We start from the raw sequence: 12142 nt of genomic DNA, 5'->3' as shown, positions 1-12142 counted from the left end.
AAACATGCCTGGTAAATTACACACCAATTCTGGGACTCTCAGCCTTGCCTGGAAAGGAGTACTTGTTCCAGGAATGGCTGGACACAGCAGGAATTGTGTTCCCAGAGAAGTACTCCCATCCCCCTGCTGCTCATCCTTTACGTAGGGACTTTGAGATCACCCAATCAATTAATAACATAGGGAGCTCTTGTGGTTGTGAAAGTGCCATTGATAGTAGATCTGGCAGCTGGTTTGCAATCACTCAGGAGAACCTCATGCTACTGCTGATAGCACCTGAAAGACATTGCAGTAAGTTGAAATTCTACAGAGTCCCTCCCAAGTGGGGTTGACAGCGGCTCTAGTCTCAGTTAACTTGTTGCCAGGCAACCCAAGTGACTCAACAGACAATTTGGTTTTATCTCTTTTTGCTCTAACTGCAAATGGCTAGCAAATCTTCATTCGTGGATGAATACATGCATCTTCTCCATGACTGCAGTAGACTTCTGAGTTCTGTTGTAGAAAAAAAGAAACGAAAGAAAGAAAAGGGTGTAGCCTAGAGTTAGGAATGTCAGCTTTAGACAATGCAGGTGATCCAGAATTGAGGCTATAAAGGCCTAGAATAAGGCAGTGGCAGTAGAAATGGACAGGGAGGCAGGCATACTATGGGTGACATAGGTGGGATATGGTAATTCATTACATAGCGTATGTCTTAGTCCATTTTGTATTGCTATAGCACGACTGTACAAATCAATATTTATCATAAATTCTCAGATGTCAATCTGCATGGAGACATTGGCAGTGACTACAAAGCCCATTAGGATTCCTAGTCATCTCATATTCACCATTGGCATATGCCCCTTATCTAATAGAAAAAAATAGGAAGCATAGAATAAAAAGTAACAGTGCTCTGCACAAGCAGACGGCACATGGTCTCTCCTCTTTTCCCCTCCTTATATCTGAAGTGAACCTCCTCCTGTCAAAGCCCCTCCACCTGGCACATCCACTTTCCTCTCAGTTACAGTGACTTCAAGTGCTCTATCAAGTTCTTCTAACCTCTTCAAATTAGTGATTAAATATGCTCAGGTGTTTTCCATGTTAAGCAAGTGCCAAGAATTTAGGCCTTATTATCAAGGCTTCTGCTGAGCTTCAGAGAGGGAAATGGGACTAAAGTACATTAAACACCACAAAGTTTGCTGTTGTTGGCAAGATTTAGCTTTCTTCTTGAATAAGCATTCCCTGGGTTGCTGCAGCATTTGGTTATTTCCAGAGTCCCAAAAATGTTGATTCTTACACTTTTTGCCAGTTTTTTATTGCTTGTATGGAGAGTGGAATTTCAGATTTCCTCCTTCACCATTTTCATTGACATAACCTTCCTTTGTGCCTGAGCCCTTCCATCCACCATCCAAACTCTGTCCTCTTCAATCATAATTTGATTATTTGAGACATCATTGTAAGGAACATGGCTGTGCTTTGGTCAAAGATAGGCCAAGGTAAACATCCAGAGAGACTCAGTGAGTTTAGGGTGCAGGTGTGTAAGTCCATTTGTTATCATAGCCATATAGACATAACATAGAGAAACTCACCACCACAGCCATAACATAGGGAAGGCTCATCACCTCTAAGCCACTATTGCCTGTAAAAGGTATAATTGCCCTGTTGACACTGTGCAGGCACTAGTGCCCAGAGAAAGAAAGAGTCAGAGCTGTCCATCTTTGCAGACAGACAGAGGGCAGCCAGAAACAGCTCAGCTTGCTTATGCCCAGAGAGAGAAAGAGTTAAGCTGCTGACCCTGAAGGCAGGGGAGGGCCAGCTGTGCAGCTGTATGTGGGAGCTGCTGGCTCAAGCAGCCGAGACAGGGCAGACAGTGTGAGAAAGCTGTTGATGACAGCTGCTGATGAATAAAATCCTCTTTCACCTGCCCACAGCCCCCTGAGTTCTTTCGGCTCATCCACCCACTCCCTTCAGACCTCAACATGACATTTCGCATAGTGGTGAACTTGACAACTAGCGCAGTTGGCAGGATGAGGCAAGTGGGTCTTCAGCCTTTGGGGATCCCAGGGTTGGCTTTGTGGCTGCAGCATGGGTTGGGATACCCGGTGACAGCAGCGCTGGTTGGATGAGCCCCAGTGGAAACATGGGAACCAGAGGACAGGTCTCCTTCGAGTGTGAAGAAAGCACTGAAGCGGCTGGAAGCTCACAGCACAGAGAAAGAACGTACCTTTGCAAGCAGAGTCGGATGGGCTTTTCTGACTGCACTGCAGGAAGTACATGCTCAGTGCCACAGGTAAGGGACCTTCCAGCGCAAGACACATGCCTGGGGGCCCAAGCGCACAGCTTTGAGCAGGACCTGGGGGTGAGAGACCTCCAGGAGCAAGCAGGGTACTTGGAGGCCCAGATAAACAGCCTGGAACAGGAATCAGCAACAGCTGTTAGTGCGACCTCGAGCCCGTCCTCCAAGCAGGACACTCCCGTTAGGTCTAATGTTCAGGAGGAGGAGGCTCCTCCGCTGCAGGCTCGTCCTGTGATCCGTCAGAAGGTAGAACATGAGCAGCTGATGGGACCCCCTCCACAGTGGTGGAACACACCTCTTCTTATGCCTATGCCGCCACTGAGTTGTGGGAATTAGGTAAATAGTGCCGGCAGCCTCTGAGGGAGCTGATAGCATTTTTTGTTCCGCCTCTGAGATTGAGAAGCTGATTTCCATCACAACTCACCCCTGCCTTCGTCAGCAGCTGCAACTGTGCCAACGGCTGGCACAAGAGCAAGGTGGTCACACATTAATCAAGTGGCTAATGACAGTCATATGGACTCTTTTGAATGATGCTGGAGAGATACTAGGAACTGTGAGTAAATGGCAATCATATACTAATTTGGTGCAGATACTCTTGGAGATGGGTGTGCGGCAGGCTATGTTTGGTCTGAATACCGGGGGGTCAGATGATGAACGCTTTACCTCCCACATGAGGGATCTTGTGCTGAGTTCAGCGCCCCGAACTGTTATGGCTTGCTAGCCCACTGCTCTCACCCCGTCTGTGGGGTGCCGCATACATGAAGGAACTACTGCTATGGCAGCCCTCAGGGAGACAGAAGGCCATTCGCAGGACCCGGGAATCCGCACCATAAGGAGGGAGAAAATGCCTCATCCACAGTTAACCACCCCACGAGATAAAAAGAGGCTGCAGCAGGTGACCTGCATGCAGATGTGGATTGATTTACTTGCAGCTGGGGTTGCTCGGGAGAAAATTGACGGGCAACCCAATGGAATGTTGTCGGCTCTGTGAAGGCAATTGTCCCCGCAGCAGCAATTCCAGAAAATGCCTAAGGTGTGGGGGCCAAAACAATGTTGTTCAACCTAATCCCTCCCAGACGCGGCAACCTAAGGACTATTTGCAGACAGGCAGAGATACGGAGACTCTTGTTTGATTAGGGAACTGGCTGAGGTCCCCAGCTTGGCAGGGGAAACCACACAACTAGAGGCTGTATGTGGAGCTGGCAATCCGCTGGTCCCCCACTAATTTACAGCGGGTCCTAGCACTGGTAGATACTGGTGCAGACTGCAGTCTAGTTTATGGGAACTTAGATAAATTTCTGGGCAAAGCTGCATTTATGGACGGTTATGGGAGCCAGTCAGTGAAGTTGAAACCTGTGTGTCTGCATCTTGGCATTGGACACTTGACTCCCCACCTGTACACTGCCTATGTTTCTCCTATACCGGAATATATTCTGGGGGTGGACATTTTGCTTTGTCTGGGCTTGCACACCACGGCCAGAGAATTCAGACTCTGAGTCCAAGTAGTAAAGGCGGTCCTGGGGGACATACACATCACCAGTCCCAAGTTCTGCCACAACCCTGACGGGTTACCTCCACTCATCAATACCGTTTGCCAGGTAGGAATACAGAGATAACTGAGACTATTAAGAAGTTAGAGGAGGTGCAAATAGGGTGTGGCATCCATAGCCCCTACCATTTTCCAGTATGGCCAGTCAGAAAGCCTGATGGGATTTGGCGGATAACAGCGGATTATCAGGAACTGAATAAAGTAATACCCCTTCTGCATGTATCTGCACCCTCCATCACGGATTTGATGAACTTCCTGACAACAGAATTGAGACAATGCCACTATGTGGTGGAATTGACCAATGCATTCCTCTCAATCGACATTGCTCCAGAGAGCCAGGAACAGTTTGCTTTCATGGGAGGGCTACAATGGACCTTCACAGTGTTGCTGCAGGGCTATATGCATAGCCCCACCACGGGTCATGATTTTATTAATGATGTCATGTTAACCTCTGATTCTCTTGCAGGTTTAGAAGTAGCAACACTCTTCTTGCCTGGGATTGGGATGATGCTCCTGAGACAGTCTTTCTGGTAGCCTAGTGGGCTATTTAGCAGACACAAGCCATACAGGTGGTTGGCCAGAGGTGCCCATTTAAACTAGATGTACATGTGACCACAGAGTTTCAGTTAGGGCCTATAGCAGTGCATAGAGCACCTGAGTATGCCAATAGGCTTTTGGTCCCAGCTGTGGAAGGGAGCTGAGCCCCACTATTCCTTGATAGAGAAGCAGTTAGTAATAGCGAGATGGGTGCATTCATGGGTAACAACCCCCTGATTAGGGAAGAAGCAGACATCCACTTTAGCGAAGTGGGGCACCTACTTAAAGGAGCAGAGTACGCTGAGTACAGGTCCCTTAGCAGTAAAATTACAATAGGTCTTGAAGTCTATAGTCCTAATGCAAGAAAAGGTCATGGTGCCTGAGGCACCTCTAGACCCTGAGCCTCTACCATAAGGAAGGGCATCCTCCCATTCCTAATGAGGCATGGTATACAGATAGGTATAGCCAGAGTACTGCTGCTGCCTGGATTGCTCCTGCAGTCCAGCCTAGTACTGACATGATATGGTTTAAAACCAGGTGTAGATAAAGTAACTAATAAGTTGAACTCAAGGCAATATGGACAGTGATCACCGAGGAGATGACACCTGTGATAACCTGTACTGGTAGCTAGGCAATTTATCAAGGCTTAACTTTATGGTTAATTACCTAGAAGTTACAGAATCAGGTAGTTAGTCATCAACCCATGTAGGGCCAGGCCATGTGGCCAGATCTATGAGAGGAAGGACGACCTTCTCCAACCAGGTACAGGGTTAAACAGTAATCTGCTATTGCCTGCCCCAATGCCCCTAAAGGCAGGGGAACAGAAAAACCTGGTGTTAGCCATGGACCCTCCAGGCCCCTCATTGCAGATGGTTGGCTATCATAGCCCCCTGGGGGGAGGGGCTGCAGTATAACTTACATGTTACTCCTTGGGTATTTAATGTGTGGCCTCCACAATTAACCACGCATAGCCGAACGGCCAGGGAAGAGACTCTCCTCCAGGGGATATTTGTACTATCTGTGTGACCTAGCATAAGCTCCCCTGTGACGTTGGCACAGGTAGAGCACCCAAAAGAACCATAGGGAGCTGATAAGGTGTGGTATCATCGCCCAGGCAGATGCCCTTGGTGGCTGCATTGTTATCCAGAGGTGAAAAGTTGGCCTGTATTTTGCCTGAGGGACATGATTTACCCCTATTAGCACCTGTGCTTGCTTTGTCGTTCCAGTCATAGGTTGGCTCCTCCAACAGCATCATGGACTGGGCCCACACCTATGCCAAGGTGACCAATGTCTTCAACTGTTGGATCTGCACCGCCCTTCCAGCAGCAGCTGCAGGCAGCTTGCCCTGGAACATGCATCCAGCTTCTGTGCAGAACTGGACATGGCTAGAGACTTGGTGTTCAATAGACAATGGGTGGGCTTTGGATTGGGGGGCATCTCAAAACCCATGGCAAGCCTGCCCCTGGCTGACTCATAGTGTCCATGATGGATGGGGCTGGCTAACAGGAAAACATGTGTTGCCCCCATTGCAGATACCATGATGTATAGAGGAGCACTGGGATAAAGTCACTGTGGGATTGTTGCCTGCTGAGGTTTTACCTGAGGTAATGTGTTACGTGGCAAACATAACACATGCCGCCACACCAAGGGTGTGGTGGAATAAGTGGCCTTACCGAGGCTGGATCTTCATGGACTTTATGCCCCCAGGGAGTTTATGGGTCTGTGGGGGCACAGGATGGCCATATCTACCAGCCAATTGGACTGGACGTTGTACCTGGGGGTGGCTTTCTGTGCCTGCCACTGTGCTTCCCACATTGCCTAGTCATCCGCCTAACTGGAAGGTGCTATGTTCCTGGTTTTTACGAGTTCAGCAAGCCCCCTGGTGACTCTACCCCTAAGCGATAACGATCCCTAGAGCAGGTGTCGCTACTGTAGAAATGCAAGTTACAGCCTTTGCAGAGCACACAGCTTGGGCCCTGAATTACACCCAAGTTGCTCTCCTTTTTGTGAACTGATGAAGTCAATCAGATCAGGAAGGTGGTGCTGAAAAACCAGATGGCCTTAGACATGGTCACAGCTGCCCAATGTGGCACCTGTGCGCTTGTAGTGACACAATGCTGTACATTTATTCCTGACAACCACCAGAACATAACAGCAGCCTTACAAGGGGCATCACAAGGTATTAAGGTGATTGAGTGCCTTACTGATGACTCCCTGCAGAGATGGTGGGCGTCTCTAGGCTCTGGCCTATGTGGGGCTCTAATAATCATAGGTAACATGACAGGAACTTTAGTGGTAGTCTACTGTTCCCTGTATTGTTGCTGTGGCCTATGGGTCCAAGGTGCTACCCTACGTGCATGGGTCCCCACTAAGGACTCCCTCAGCCTAGGGGACGGAATGTAAAACCTGTGTGCCAAACCTGTTTATCAACCCTATGTGTCCCAAACTTATGTATAAAGCCCGTGGTGTGTATATTAAGTCTACGTACCCAAAGTTTATGCATATAACCTGTGTATCAAGCCCTATGTCTCCCTCGGCCCAGGGGTTGGAGTGTAAGAAACATGGCTGTGCTTTGGTCAAGGATAGGCTGAGGTAAACATCTAGAGTGACTCAGTGAGTTTAGCATGCAGGCGTACAACTCCAGTTGTTATCACAGCCATGTAGACATAACATGGAGAAGCTCACCACCATAGCCCTAACATAGGGAAGGCTCATCACCTGGCTCTAAGCTGCTATATTGTCTGTGAAAGGTATAATTGCCCTGTTGACACTGTGCAGGCACTGGCACCCTGAGAAGGAGAGAGTCCGAGCTGTCTGTCTTCACAGATGGACCGAGGGCAGCCAGCAAGGACATAGCTCAGCTTGCTCATGCCCAGAGAGAGAAAGAGTTAAGCTGCTGACCCTGAAGGCAGGGGAGAGCCAGCTGCACAAATGTATATGGGAGGCACTGGCTCAAGCAGCCAAGACAGGGCAGACAGTGTGAGAAAGCTGTTGATGAGAGCTGCTGCTGAATAAAATCATCTATCACCTGCCTACGGGCCCCTGAGTTCTTTCTGCTCATCCAACCACTCCCTTCAGACCTCAACATGACATTTGGCACCGTCGTGAACCTGACAACTGTTCACATTCACTGTCACCCTTGCTTACCTCCCTCTCCATCCTCAAGCCTCTGCCATCTGGCTCCCACTCTCACCACTCCACTGAAACTTCTCTTCTAAAGTCACCAGTGACCTCATGTCCAAAATATATTACTTGATCATTTTCTAGTTTTAAAAACACTCTTTATTTTATGCTTCTGTGATGCCACTCTCCAAATACTCAACTCAACGCATAGTAGTCCCTAGCACATAGTAGGGACTCAAAAATATGTGTTGAATTAATGAATAAAATAATGGCTTCACTTATCTTTTTGTCACTCTCATTCTGCTGTAGATGCCTCTATCTTGGTCCATCTCTTTGTCGCCTGTGGGTGCTCCTCAAGATGTAGCGACAGGCAATCTTTTCTTCTCATTTTACACTGTATACCTAGATGCCCTTAGCCATTTGTAAGGCTTCATTTGTGCCCTGTGTGCAAACTCAAGACATCAAAACCTAAATCATGGAATAAATAGATGGAGCCCAGACGATTTTAAGAGCAGTGAAACTACTCTGCATGATACTACAAGGGTGGATACATGCTATTATAAACATACCCAAGTCCATAGGATGTACAAAATCAAGGCTGAACCCTAATATAAACCATAAACTTTGGGTGATGATGATGTGTCAAAGTAAGTTCATCGATCTTAACAAATACAGTAGTCTGGTGGGGTATGTTGACAGTGGGGAAGGTGAGGCATGTGCAGAGACTAGAAATATATGGGAAAATTCCATATCTTATGCTCAATATTGCTATGAACCTAAAACTGCTCTAGAAAATCAAATCCATTAAAAAAAAAAAACTCAATCACCATCTTCCCCAATAAATACTAAAACCACTCACCAGGCTTCTTAGCCAGAAGCCTAGGAGCCACTTTCAATTGACATCATTCTTTCCACTAACAATGTTTCTACCAATAACATTGGTAGGAATGTTATTAAAGAAATCAATACTATTGGTAGAGAAGATACATGCATGTATTGGCCATCTACTAAAGTTTGTATAGTATAGACTAGCTTCACTAGGAAACTCTAGAAAGGTAAAACAAAAAGCAAGTGAAATTGCAAATTCCCACCGGAGCCAACTAGGAGGAAAAAAGTAAACTGGATTCAGATTGGAGACATTTCAGACGCTAGTTGACTGGGCACAAAAGTGGCCTGTATGTCTCAGGATTAACGATGTATCCACATTAAGAGAGAAAAGGCATTTTGACCTTTGTTATCAGGAGAAAACTCACTGCCCTCTGTAAGAGCTTCTCTAGGTAGAGGATGATGAACCCCTGCTGGATATGTTGCTTTTGCAATACTGGACAGACTCTGGGCACTGAATATAAAGTCTACAATGTGACCAACATAGATTCCTGGTAAAAGGGGATGTTGTGGAAAGGCAGGCTCTATAAAATTTTATATTAAGAGAAATGCAATGAATCAAAATTATGTTAGTAACTTTCACTAAAATATTGCATACTGATATTATATCTCTTGAAGTGATATTTCTCTGTTAATTTTTATATTCTATATAATCTATGGCCAAATTGTATCATTTAAAAGGAAAAAAAAATACATGTTCTGCCTTGTTAACTGCCAGCTTGTTATATAAGACATCGATTTTTCCGGAAAAAAAAAAAAAAAAACTCTGTATTGTTTAAAATGGAAAAAAAAAATCATATACGTTCTGCCTTCTTAACTGCCAGCTTGTTATGTAAGACATTGATTTTTCAGGAAAAAAAAAATCTCAAATGTGCGCTAGCAGTTACCTAGGAGACAAGAAAGGACAGGACATGATTTGGACATATCTGCGAATCTAACCCCCAAAATTCTAACATTTAATACCCAAATAATTAGATGATGTATCCTACTATCCTTTCTCTAAGTTCATTTCACATTTAAAAATCAAGTTTTTATTAAGATTTTAGAAGCTTCTGATCACCTTGTTTGGGTAGATTTAAAAAAATAAAATGAAAAATATATCAGTGGCCTCTTAATAAATTAACTGACAAAAAATAAAGCAGGAAAATACTACACAAAACAAAATGTTAATATCTTCACCGGGATTGAATAAGATTTCATTAGAAATCCACTTTACACATTCTTTACCTTCAAAGGTCATCCTATTGAATTCAACAATTTCTCTTGAAGTGTCTTTTCCAGTCCTAACTCGATAGAGAAAGAAATGCAATCCCTGTGTAATGACAGAACATAAACTTCAAAGACTCCTTTCCCTTTTGTCTAAGTAACATGGACTGGCAAATACAAGAATGGACTAAGAACGACAGGAGTTGAAGTATCCTAGTTATCTGGGGGGTGTAGGTCTACCTAAACATGCCTGTGCTCTTCCTCTCATCTAACTTTACCTAAGTCACTTACATGAGGACAGAAAATGAAGCCAAGTCATTGCACTTCTCGAAGAATCCAAGAAGAATTATTGGAAAGGAACTCCAACAGACCACCAAATCTAGTTTCTACTATCCAGCCACTACAGGACATGACCAGGGAGTCTCTCTCTTTAGAATTATCTAGAGAGAAATACCCATCAATTTCCCTCAGAAACCATCAGTTTCCTGAGTCACCTGTAACAAATTATGACACAGGTAGGAGCTTAAAACAACAGAGATTTATTCTCATAGTTCTTGAGGCCAGAAACCCAAAACCTAGGTGTCACCAGGACCATGCTCCCTCTGGAGGCTCTGCAGAAAAATTCCTTGTCCAGCTTCCATAGTGGTGGACACAACACTTCAAGCTCTGGCTCCTGCTCATGCTGCCTCCTCTGCCTCTGTGCATGTCATCTCCCTCTGCATCTCTCACAGATGCTTGTGATTGGATTTAGGGTCCCTCAAATAATCTAGGATAATCTCCCCACCTCAAGATTCTTAATCACATCTGCAAAGACCCTTTCTGCCATATAAGGTAATATGCACAGGTTCCAGGAATTTGAATGTGGATATCTTTCAGGAGGAATGATTATTCAGCCTACCACAGAAACCCATGAAGTTTTTTACGCTCAACCCATGCAAACTTTTGGATAACTTTGAGACAACCTGATTTAGTAGTTGGATAGTTTATTTATTCATTCATTCAGTTAACCGATATCTAGCCTGCACTAACTGTGCCGGATGTGCTAAGCCTGGGAATACAGCTGTGAAACAAACAAACATGGTCGTGGTTTGCAGAAAGTGAATTTGAACTCAAACACTTGCAATGTCATGGAAGTCACAAATGGCAGATTCATGGTGAAGGGTCTATTTATAATTGGGAAATGAAGTCATGTGGCTTTTTTTAAAAATAATACACCATATTACTTCATTTCCCACTGAAGTAATCCCCATTTTCCCCATTAAAAATTCCACTGCTACTGAGGATGCCCAGAAGAAGGACTGGAAATGCCCAAGCAAAACAGGTAGGCAAAGAGCTCCCATGCAATGTCAAAAGTACATCCATACACCCCCAGGTGGATTTCTTTCTGTCGTTCCACACCATATCTCACTAGAATATCATGCAGGGGAGAAGCTTAGGGCTAGGAGCTAGAAAAAACTGTCAGGGTCTCTCATCTTGCAGGCATCAGATCCTCTGCCTCGTAGCCTGTATGTTGATAAATTTCATTATTTTTTCAGGTATAGTGAAGCCAATAGATCAGGGGACAACTACCTTTGAAAAGACTGTGCATTAAACTCACAGATCCCAAGAGAGGGAGCATGCATCACACCACAGGGCCACACGAGGACTCCCCAGGATCGCTCAGAAGGCGGGGGAAGAGGTCACTGTGGGCAAGTGACCTTTATTATGGTTTCCAAGGGAAACAATGGGAAGCAGGACAAACAAGCTCAGGATGGGCTAATTTAAATAATTCCAGGGACTATCTGATATCTGGTATGGTGATAAGGGCAAGGGGATGGTGGTTCAGAGTGTGAGAGCCACATAAAGGAGGTGGTTGGGGGTGCAGACTCTGGATTAGGTGATTTGCCTTTGAAAAGCACACCCCAGGAAAAGGATTCCTCTTGATGTGGAGGGTGGTGATAAGGGAGGTGGGAGGCCAAGGCAAGGTGACTCAGGCTGTCCAAAACAAGGCATCAGGTATCATCACAGAGGCAGACGTTAAAGTATCAAGTTTATAGGGGCTACAGACATGGTTAAACACCATGCCTATCAGTTCAAAGGACCATGACATATATTCATGAGAGGGCTTCAGCAATGTTAACTGCTATACAAATTTACGATATGTGTGGCTGTAAGAAGGACAAGTGCCCTGCTGACCTGAGTGCAGCTGGTCCCATACCCATGTTTCCTTCTGAAATCAGAAGGGAGGCAGTCTATGTCCTCATCATCGCACGATCTGCTTCTGGTCAATGCGCTCCCACTTTGTGAAAGTTGTCTTGGTAACAGTATTTCACCATCTCATGGGCTAGCATTTAAATGATTATTATTACATAATTTCAACATTTATTTTAGATTCTGGGGGTACATGTGCAGGTTTGTTACATGGGTATATGGCATGATGCTGAAGTTTGGGGGTACAGAGCCTGTCACCCAGGTACTGAGCAAAGTACTCAATAGTTAGTGTTTTGATGCATTCCCCCTCCCTCCTTCCCTGCTCTAGGAGTCCCCAGTATCTGTTGTTGCCATGTTTATGTTCATGAGTACCCAATTAGAAC

The sequence above is a fragment of the Macaca nemestrina genome, chromosome 8 (genome assembly GCF_043159975.1).
Source record: "Macaca nemestrina isolate mMacNem1 chromosome 8, mMacNem.hap1, whole genome shotgun sequence".
NCBI classification, from domain to species: Eukaryota; Metazoa; Chordata; class Mammalia; order Primates; family Cercopithecidae; genus Macaca; species Macaca nemestrina.
The sequence above is the reverse complement of the archived record's forward strand: the minus strand, read 5'-3'. Positions refer to the sequence as shown.